At 51.7% G+C, this 9,189-nt stretch overlaps 1 pseudogene; it reads left to right on the top strand.

The window, feature by feature from the left end:
- Positions 1 to 538: 538 nt before the first annotated feature.
- Positions 539 to 9,189, top strand: part of LOC136793394 (NADH-ubiquinone oxidoreductase chain 1-like) — a 31,713-nt pseudogene continuing 23,062 nt past the window's right edge.

The raw sequence follows: 9,189 nt of genomic DNA, 5'->3' as shown, positions 1-9,189 counted from the left end.
GGCCGCACAGAGTGAAGCCCAGGGTCACAGACCTGTCCAGGTCCTGCTCTGAGGTGGTTTCTGTCAGCTCTGTCCAAAGGGTGAGCTGGGGTGCTCTGAAATGAGGGCTACGTGCACAGTTCCTGTGTGCCCAGCCTTGCCGGTGTACCTGCCCAGTTGACCGCCAGAGCCTGGGAGGAGCCTGACCACGAGAGCCCCGTTGGCTGCTGGTACCTGTTCAGCTGAGCTGTATATTCTGGGCGGGGCGTGACCACGAGAGCACCGGGGTCTGCTGGGTACCTGTTCAGCTGAGCTCTATATTCTGGGCCGGGCCTGACCACGACAGCCCCGGGGGCTGCTAGGAACCTGCTCAGCTGAGCTCCATACCGTGGGAGGGGCCTGACCACGAGAGCCCCAGGGGCTGAGAGGGGGCCGGGTGTATGAGCTTCTCTGTGCAGCTGGCACAGAGTTGCTTAGAAACTTCCCTGTGGGCAGTACCGGGATGAAATGAGGACCAGGAGATGCCATGGATTCCTTGACTCCCTGTGCATCCCGAGCGATGAGGTGAGTAGGCGGGTGCTGGCCACTGGGCTGCGTGAGGGAGGCCCCACGGGTACCTCTTGTGTCTTCCACCTGAAACCACGCAGGCCTCCCCAGGAGGCCACAGCATCGGGGCACCTCCAGCACCAGGACCCCACCCTAGGGAACTTCTCAAGATCAGGGACCAGGCCTGGGGGCGGAGGGGAGGAGGGGGCCGGCCTCTTCAGGATCCCCGGGGCCAAGATGCCTCCGACGCAGGAGGGCCTTGGACTCAGCTTAACTACCCCCCGGGTCTCCTACCCCTCCCTGGTAGGGGGGCTCTTCCGATTCCAGGGCCCCAAGATCCTCCCCACCGACCTCTGACCCCAACTGCAGAGCTGGGGACTCAGAGACCCCCTCCCCGGCTTCTTTTATCTTGGAGGCTCCCAGAACGCCCTGAAGCTGCTCTACCCAGGGTTTATTATGGTGAGGGATGCAAGTGAAAATCAGCGAGGATGGAGGCGACGAGCAGGGTCCGGCCTCCTCGGCCGTGGCCGCCCAGGGAAGCGCACCTGAGTCCTGAAGTGCAGGGTTTGTTGGGGTCTGTCTCGTCAGTGTGGGGGCCGCCGTGTGCCTGGCCTTGGACTCCGGCCCCTGGGGGCGACTCAGGAAGCCCCACCGTGTATCACGCCGTCAGCACAGACCGGCCTGGAGCGAGGCCCACGGAGCACGGACACTCCCGTCGGACTCAAGGTGACCTCTGGAGCCAGGACAGAGGCCCGGCCTCTCTGTGGGCAGGTGAACCCACACCGCACGGGCCCTGGTGAGGTGCCCGTTCCGTGGGGTCAGCTGGGTGCACGCGGGTCACCAGTGTCTGTGTCTCAGCCTGTGACCACTGACCACACTGTCCTGCTCTGCTCACGAGAGCGAGGCCAATGGAGGGACAGCGGGGGCGGGAACAAAGCCGGGCCACGCTTCAGGCTGGGTGAGAAGGGGTCCAAGGAGCGAGAACCCGGCTGCCCCGGCCTGGTGAGCCGAGCGCCGACGTCCGCCCTGTGGGCAGCCCCTCTCCCCAGGTCACGAGGCAAGGCTGCCTTTCCTGCACCCTGGGGCAGGGTCATGCCTGTGTATACAGCAGGACGCACAGCCGTGCACGCAGCAGGCCCGATGCCTGCCCTTGACATGTACTTGGGGGCTTGCTGAGGGTGGAACATCCCGACAGGACCTGGGCCGAGCCCGGGGAGGATGGAGGGGAGAAGCGTTCGGGAGCCCCTACAGGGGGTCCTCACCTGTCTGCACAGGTGGACTGAGGACACCGACCGGGGGTGGGCAGGCGGGGAGCCCAGGCCTGGGTCATCCCTGGGGCTGACGAGGGGTGTGGAGCTGGGCGTGATGGCAGTGGGGCGGAGGGGCTGATCGCAGGACCCCGTGGAGACAGAGCACGGGAGGCAGCGGGGAAGGTGGAGCCCGTGCCCGACGCAGGACGGAGACACCAGCAGGCGGCGCTGCAGGCGCGGGATCAGGGCTGCTCCCCGCAGGGCGGCCCCCGAGCCCCGCACCGCTGGAAGCCCCGCGGCGTCCAGACAGAACCCCAGAGGATGGGGGGCCGGAGGGGTGGGAAGAGTTTGGAAAAATCACCCCCCATCTCCACATGTCCTGGGGGAGGGGTTCCCGCCCCAGCCTCGTTCCTTAGACTCTCCCCACCTGGGGAAGTCCGCACACTCAACAGCCCGTCGTACACAGCTTGGAATTTGTGGGAGGATGAAGGGGAAGGGGGGACAGGAATGACAAACGAGCTCTCCGTGCTTGGACAGCACATGCCACTCTAATTACCAGTCAGCAAGAGGAATTCCCCAAAGGCTCCGGCCGCCCCTGTAACCAGAATGGGGCTTGAATCAATCCCGCCACTTGGTGGCCGGTTCCAGAAATAAGTTGAAGACACTCGCTCAGGGGCACCGCGATCCGCAAGGCCTGCAGGGTTGCAAATGACAACTATCGGGGCAAAACGTCTCGGGGTCAGTAACTGAAAAGGACTTGAAAACAAGGCAGAATTGCAGGAACCGGATTGCAAGAGGCAGATTGGACTCGCCGTTAAAGCACATGAAAGCTGCTCAACATTGCCTATGATTCAGTTGGCCAAAAACGGCGTACGGGTTGAAACCCATATGCCCTTGGGACAAACAAAGATGCGGGAAATACAAATCAACAGTACAAAGATGTTATCGCTCTACCCAGTCAGAATGGCCATCCTCACAAAGTGTAAGAAGAAGAAATGGAGGAGAGGACGTGGAGAAAAGGGAACCCTGCTGCGCTGACGGTGGGAATGTCAATTGCTAACAGCCACGCTGGAGAAGGGCATGATGTTTCCTAAACATTCTAAAAAATAGAGCTGTAGGGACTTCCCTCGTGGCGCAGTGGTTAAAAATCTAACTGCCGATGCAGAGTACACGGGTTCGAGCCCTGGTCCGGAAAGATAACACATGCCACGGAGCGACAATGCCCGTGCACCACAACTACTGAGCCTGTGCTCTAGAGCCCGTGAGCCACAACTACTGAGCCCGTGCACCACATCTACTGAAGCCCGATGCCTAGAGCCCGTGCTCCACCAGAAGAGAAGCCACTGCAATGAGAAGCCCATGCACTTTGACAAAGAGTAGCCCCAACTTGCTGCAACTAGAGAAACCCTTCACGCAATAACAAAGACACAGCCCAGGCAAAAAAACATAATTAATTAATTTAAAAAAATAGAGCTACAGAGCATAGGGCACTTCCACTCCTGGGTGTATATCTTGGGATAACCATGAATCCATAGGACACAGGCACTTCAACTATTGGCACAGCCCTTTTGCAGGAGCCTCGACTTGGAAACAATATAAATGTCCTTGGAAGGAAACACTGGATAAAGAAGATATGGTACTATGTACAATGGAATATTACTCAACCACGAAACGAATGAAATCAGGCCAGTTACGACAACTCAGGTGGACTTAGGTACGATCATTCTAACTGACATAAGTCAGACACAAAAAGACACTTACCATAAGATATCACTTTTAGGTGGAATCTAAAAATGGCTACACATGAACTAAATTACGAAACAGAAACAGAGTCACACATTTAGAAAACAAACGTATGGCTGCTAAAGGGGAAAGGTGGGGTGGGGTGAGGCATAAACCAGAGGGTTGAAATTAGCACAGATATGTTCCAAAGACCAAATACGTAATCGACAAGACCTACTCTATAGCTCACAGAACTGGACTCAGGACACTCTAATCACCAGAAACGAATATATCCGACTGGTCAGAATCTGGAAAAGAATGTATGGATGTCTCTCTGTAAGTGAATCAAGTGGGTAGGCATCAGCAAGAAAGACAGCATTCAACATCAGCTACAGCCCATTATAAAAATAAATTACAAAAAAAGACACAGAGTGAAACCGTTACAAAATGCGTTCAGGGGCTGTGATGCAACCGGCATTGACCCCATCTAGATCCACAGCTAGACGGGCCATAAGGCTGGACACTCGTGAGGCTGAGAGTTTTGGTGAGGATGGGACAGCAACTGCAGCCCTTTTCGAGTAATACGGCCTGGTCCCCAATCCATGGGTCTCAAATCTTCACGTGCAGGGGACCCTTCATACAGTTAAAACATGCATGGGACACACAGAGGACGGTACACCGTCGGTTCGGGAAGAGTTTGGAAAAGGCCCCTCATCTCCTCATCTCCTGGTGCTCAGGTTCTGCCCGCCAGCCTCTTTCCTAACAAATCTCCCCACTTGGGGAATCAGCACCCACAATGTCCTGTTTCGAACAGTTTCGAATTTGTCCAGAGGATGAAGAGGAAGGCGGGTAAGCAATGAGGGAAAAGCCCTAGGTGTTTGCACAGGCACCTGTCACTCTAATTTCCAATCAGGAGGATGAATTGACCAAAGGCTCAGCTTGCCGCCAAAACCAGAATAGGGCTTGAAGCAATCCTGCTGTTTTGTGGCCAGTTCCCCAAATATCAAGTTAAAAAACAGAGCTCAGGGGCACTGCATTTCACAGACCCGCAGGGCTGTAAATGATATGTATCGTCGAAAACTATCTTGAGGGAAGTCAACGAAAAGGGTTTGAAAGCAAGGCAGAATTGCAGGGAAGGGATTTCAACAGGGAGATTGACCTCGCCCCTAAAGCACATGAAAAGCGGCTGAACTTCCCAAGGATGCAGTTGGCCAAATGGGGCGTATGCGTTTTTCCTGAATATATTCAGGAAAAACGCATACGTCCTTTTTAGCCAAACAAAAAAGTGGACAGGGCTTCGCTGGTGGCGCAGTGGTTGAAAGTCCGCCTGCCAATGCAGGGGACGCGGGTTCGAGCACAGGTCTGGGGGGATCCCACATGCCGCGGAACAACTAGGCCCCTGAGCCACAACTACTGAGCCTGTGCGTCTGGAGCCTGTGCTCCGCAACAAGAGAGGCCCGCGCACCGCGATGAAGAGCGGCCCCCGCTCGCCGCAACTAGAGAAAGCCCGCGCGCAGAAACGAAGACCCAACACGGCCAAAAATAAATAAATTAATTAATTTTTAAAATTTAAAAATATATATTATAAAATTTTTTCAGAGCAGACAATGCAAATCAACACTACAGAGGTATCACATCCCAGCCGCGAGAAGGGCCATCCTCACAAAGGGTAAAAACCACAAATGCAGGACAGCGCGTGGAAAAAAGGGAGTCTTGTTACGCTGAGGGGGGGAATGTCAATTGCCAATGGCCACTCTGGAGAAGTGTATGGTTTTTCCGAAAACGTCTAATAAACAGAGCTACAGAGCATACGGCACTTCCACTCATGGGTGTGTATCTTGGGAAAACCAAAAATCGACAGGACACAGGCACCCCAACGTGTACTGCTGCTCTGTTTACAAGAGCCTCGACCTGGGTACAACTGAAATGTCCCTGGAAGGAAAAAATGGATAAAGAAGATTTAGTACTTATGTACAATGGAATATTGCTCAGCCCTGAAATCAATGAAGTAAGGCCAGGGGCAGCAACTCGGGGGGACTTAACTACGGTCACTGAGAGTGAACTAAGTCAGACAAAATGAAGATTATCGTAAGATGTCACTTATAGGGGGAATCTAAAGATCGCCACACATGAACTGAATTACAAAACAGAACAGTCACACATTTACAAAACACACTTATGGTTGCTAAAGGGGAAAGGTGCGGTGGGGTGACGCATAAACCAGGAGGTTGAAATTGGCACAGATACCGTTCCAGAAACCAACACTGGAATCGACAAGACCTACTCATGTCTCAGAAAACTGGACTCAGCACACTCTATGCACAGGAAAAGGATATCTCTGACTAGGAGAAACCGAAAAAGAATTTACTGATGTCTCTCTGTAAGTGCATCAAGTGGATGTATAGAAGCAAGAAACGGCAATGAAAATCAGCTACAACCCCTTATAAAAATACATTTTAAAAAAACACAGTGCGAGAGAGAGGAATTCTTACAAAATACAATCAGGGGCTGCAATGCAACGGGGAATGACCACATCTAGACCCACAGCTGGATGGGACCCAAGGCTGGACACTCGTCGGGCTGAGAGGCTTGGTGAGGATAGGCCAGCAGCTGCAGCCCCTTTAGAGTAATAGTGCCTGGGCCCAATTCTATGGGTCCCAAATCTCCACGTGCAGGGAAATCTTCCTACAGCAAAAACACTCATGGGACACACAGAGGATGGTCCACCCTCTGATCGGGAAGAGTTTGGAAAAGGCCCCTCATCTCCTCATCGCCTGGTGCTCGGACTCCCACACCTCCAGCCTCGTTCCTCACAATCTCCCGACTTGGGGAATCAGCACCTTCAACATCCTGCTTGGAACAGTTTGGAATTTGTCCGGAGGATGAACTGGAATGGGGGGAACAGTGAGAGAGCAGCCCTGGGTGTTTGCACAGGCACCTGTCCCTCGAATTTCCAATCAGAAAGACGAATTGAGCAAAGGCTCAGCTTGCCCCCGGAACCAGAATAGGGCTTGACGCAATCCTGCTCATTTGTGGCCAGCTCCCTAAAAAGCAAGTTGGAAAATGGAGCTCAGGGGCACTGCACTTCACAAACCTGCAGGGCGGTAAATGATAACTACCGTCGAAAACTATCTGGAGGTAAGTCAGCGAAGAGGAGTTGAAAGCAAGGCAGAATTGCAGGAAAGGGATTTCCAGAGGTAGATTGGACTCACCCTTCAAGCATATGAAAAATGGCAGAACTTCTCCAAGGATGAAGTTGGCCAAAGAGGGCGTCTGCGTTTTCCCTGAAGATATTCAGGGAAAACGCAGACGCCCTTTTTGGCTCACCAGACAAGCAGGCAATACAGATAAACACTACAAAGAGGTATCACTTCCCATCTGAAAGAAGGGCCATCCTCACAATTGCTAAAAACCAGAAATGCAGGACAGGGTGGGGACAAAGGGGAGCCCTGTCAAGCTGATGGGGGGAATGCCAATTTTTGAAGGCCGCCCTGGAGAGGTGTACTGTGTTTCTTCAAACGTCTAAACAGCACAGCTACAGAGCATACAGCACTTCCACTCATGGGCATATAGCTTGGAAAACCAAAATTCAGCAGGACGCAGGCACCACACAACGTTTAGTGCTGCTCTGTTTACAAGAGCCTCCACTTGGGTACAACTTAAATGTCCTTGGAAGGAAAAAATGGATAAAGAAGATTGGGTACTTATGTACAATGAAACAGTACTCAGCCCTGAAATCAATGAAATAAAGCCAGTCGCAGCAAGTCGAGGGAACATAGGTATGGGCACTGAGAGTGAAAAAAGTCAGAAAGAAAAAGAAACTCATCATAAGATATCACTTATAGGAGGAATTTTAAAATCGCCATGCATGAACTGAATTACGAGAGAGGACAGAGTCATTTAGAAAACACACGTATGGCTGCTTAAGGGGAAAGGTGCGGTACGGTGACGCAGAAAGCAGCAGGTTGAACTTGGCACAGCTAGCGTTCCGTAGACAAATAATGTAATGCACAAGACCTACTCATTGCTCAAAGAACTGGACAGCACACCCGAGTCCCAGGAAAAGAATATAGCTGACTAGTAGATACTGAAAAAGAATGTATTGACGATTCTCTGTAAGCGAATACAGTCGATGTACAGAAGCCAAAACAGGGCACTGAAAGTCAGCTACACCCCATTATAAAAATAAACTACAAATAAAAAGGCAAAGACACTGAGAGAGATAGAAACTCATACAGAATTCGTTCAGTGGCTCTGTTCCAATCTGGACTGACCACGTCTAGACCCACAGCTGGATGGCACCTAAGCTGAGACACTCGTGGGCTGAGAGGCTTTATCAGGATGGGCCCGCAAATGTAGCCCCTTGAGAGTAATACTCCCTGGTCCCCATTCCATATGGGCCCCAAATCTCCATGGGCAGGGGCTCCTTCCGACAGGTAAAACATGCATGGGACGCCCAAAGGAACGTACACCGTCTGCTCGGAAAAAGTTTGCAAAAGGCACCTCATCTCCTCATCTCCTTGTGGTCGGGATCCCCCCTCGAGCCTCTTTCTTAACAATCTCTCCACTTGGGGAAATCAGCACCTTCAACATCCTGTTCCGCACAGTTGGGAATTTGTCCGGAGGATGAAGAGGAAATTCGGAACCAATGAGAGACAAGCCCTAGATGTTTGGAGAGCCACATGCCACTCTAATTTCCAATAAGGAAGAGGAATTGAGCAAAGGCTCATCTTGCCCCCAGAACCAGAGTAGGGCTTGAAACAACCCTCCTGTTTTGTGGCAAGTTCCCAAAAAAGCAAGTTGAAAAATGGAGCTGCGGGCCACTGCAATTCACAAACCTGCAGGCTTGTAAATGATACCCATTGTTGAAAAAACTCTTGAGGTAAGTCATCAAAAAGGACTTCAAAGAAAGACAGAATGGCAGCAAAGGTATTTCAAGAGATAGATTGGACTCGTCATTAAAGCACATGAAAAGCGGCTGAATTCGCCAATGATGCAGTGGGCCAAAAGGGCATATGCGTTTTTTTTCCTGAATATACTAAGGAAAAACGCATACGCTCTTTATGGCCTACCAAACAGGCGGGCAATGCAAATCTGCACTACAAGCAGGTATCACTTCGCATCAGTCAGAAGGGCCATCCACAAAAAGTGTAAAAACCAGAAATTCAGGACAGAGGGTGGAGAAATGGGAGCCCTCTACGCTCATGGTGGGAATGTAAATTGCCAACGGCCACTCTAGAGAAGTGGACTGTGTTTCCTGAACAATCTATAAAGCAGATGCATAGAGCATACGGAACTTCCGCTCATCAGCATACGTCTTCGGAAAAACAAAAATCCGCCGGAAACAAGCACCACCATGGTTAGGGCCACTCTCTTTACAATAGCCTCGAGTTGGTACAACCTACATGTCCTTGGAGGGAAAACAAGGATAAAGCAGATGTTGTACTTGTATACAATGAAATATTACTCAGCCACGAAATCAATGAAATAAGGCCAGTTGAAGCAACTCGGGTGGACTTAGGTACGATCAGTTTAAGTGATATAAGTCTGAACAGAAAGAGAGACTCAGCGTATCACTTATAGGTAGAATCGACAAAGGGTTACACATGAACTAAATTATAAAACAGAAACAGAGTCACACATTGAGGGCTTCCCTCTTGGCACAGTTGCTAAGAAACCGCCAGCCAATGCA

Source organism: Kogia breviceps, chromosome X (genome assembly GCF_026419965.1).
Source record: "Kogia breviceps isolate mKogBre1 chromosome X, mKogBre1 haplotype 1, whole genome shotgun sequence".
Lineage (NCBI taxonomy): Eukaryota > Metazoa > Chordata > Mammalia > Artiodactyla > Physeteridae > Kogia > Kogia breviceps.
The sequence above is the reverse complement of the archived record's forward strand: the minus strand, read 5'-3'. Positions and strand labels throughout refer to the sequence as shown.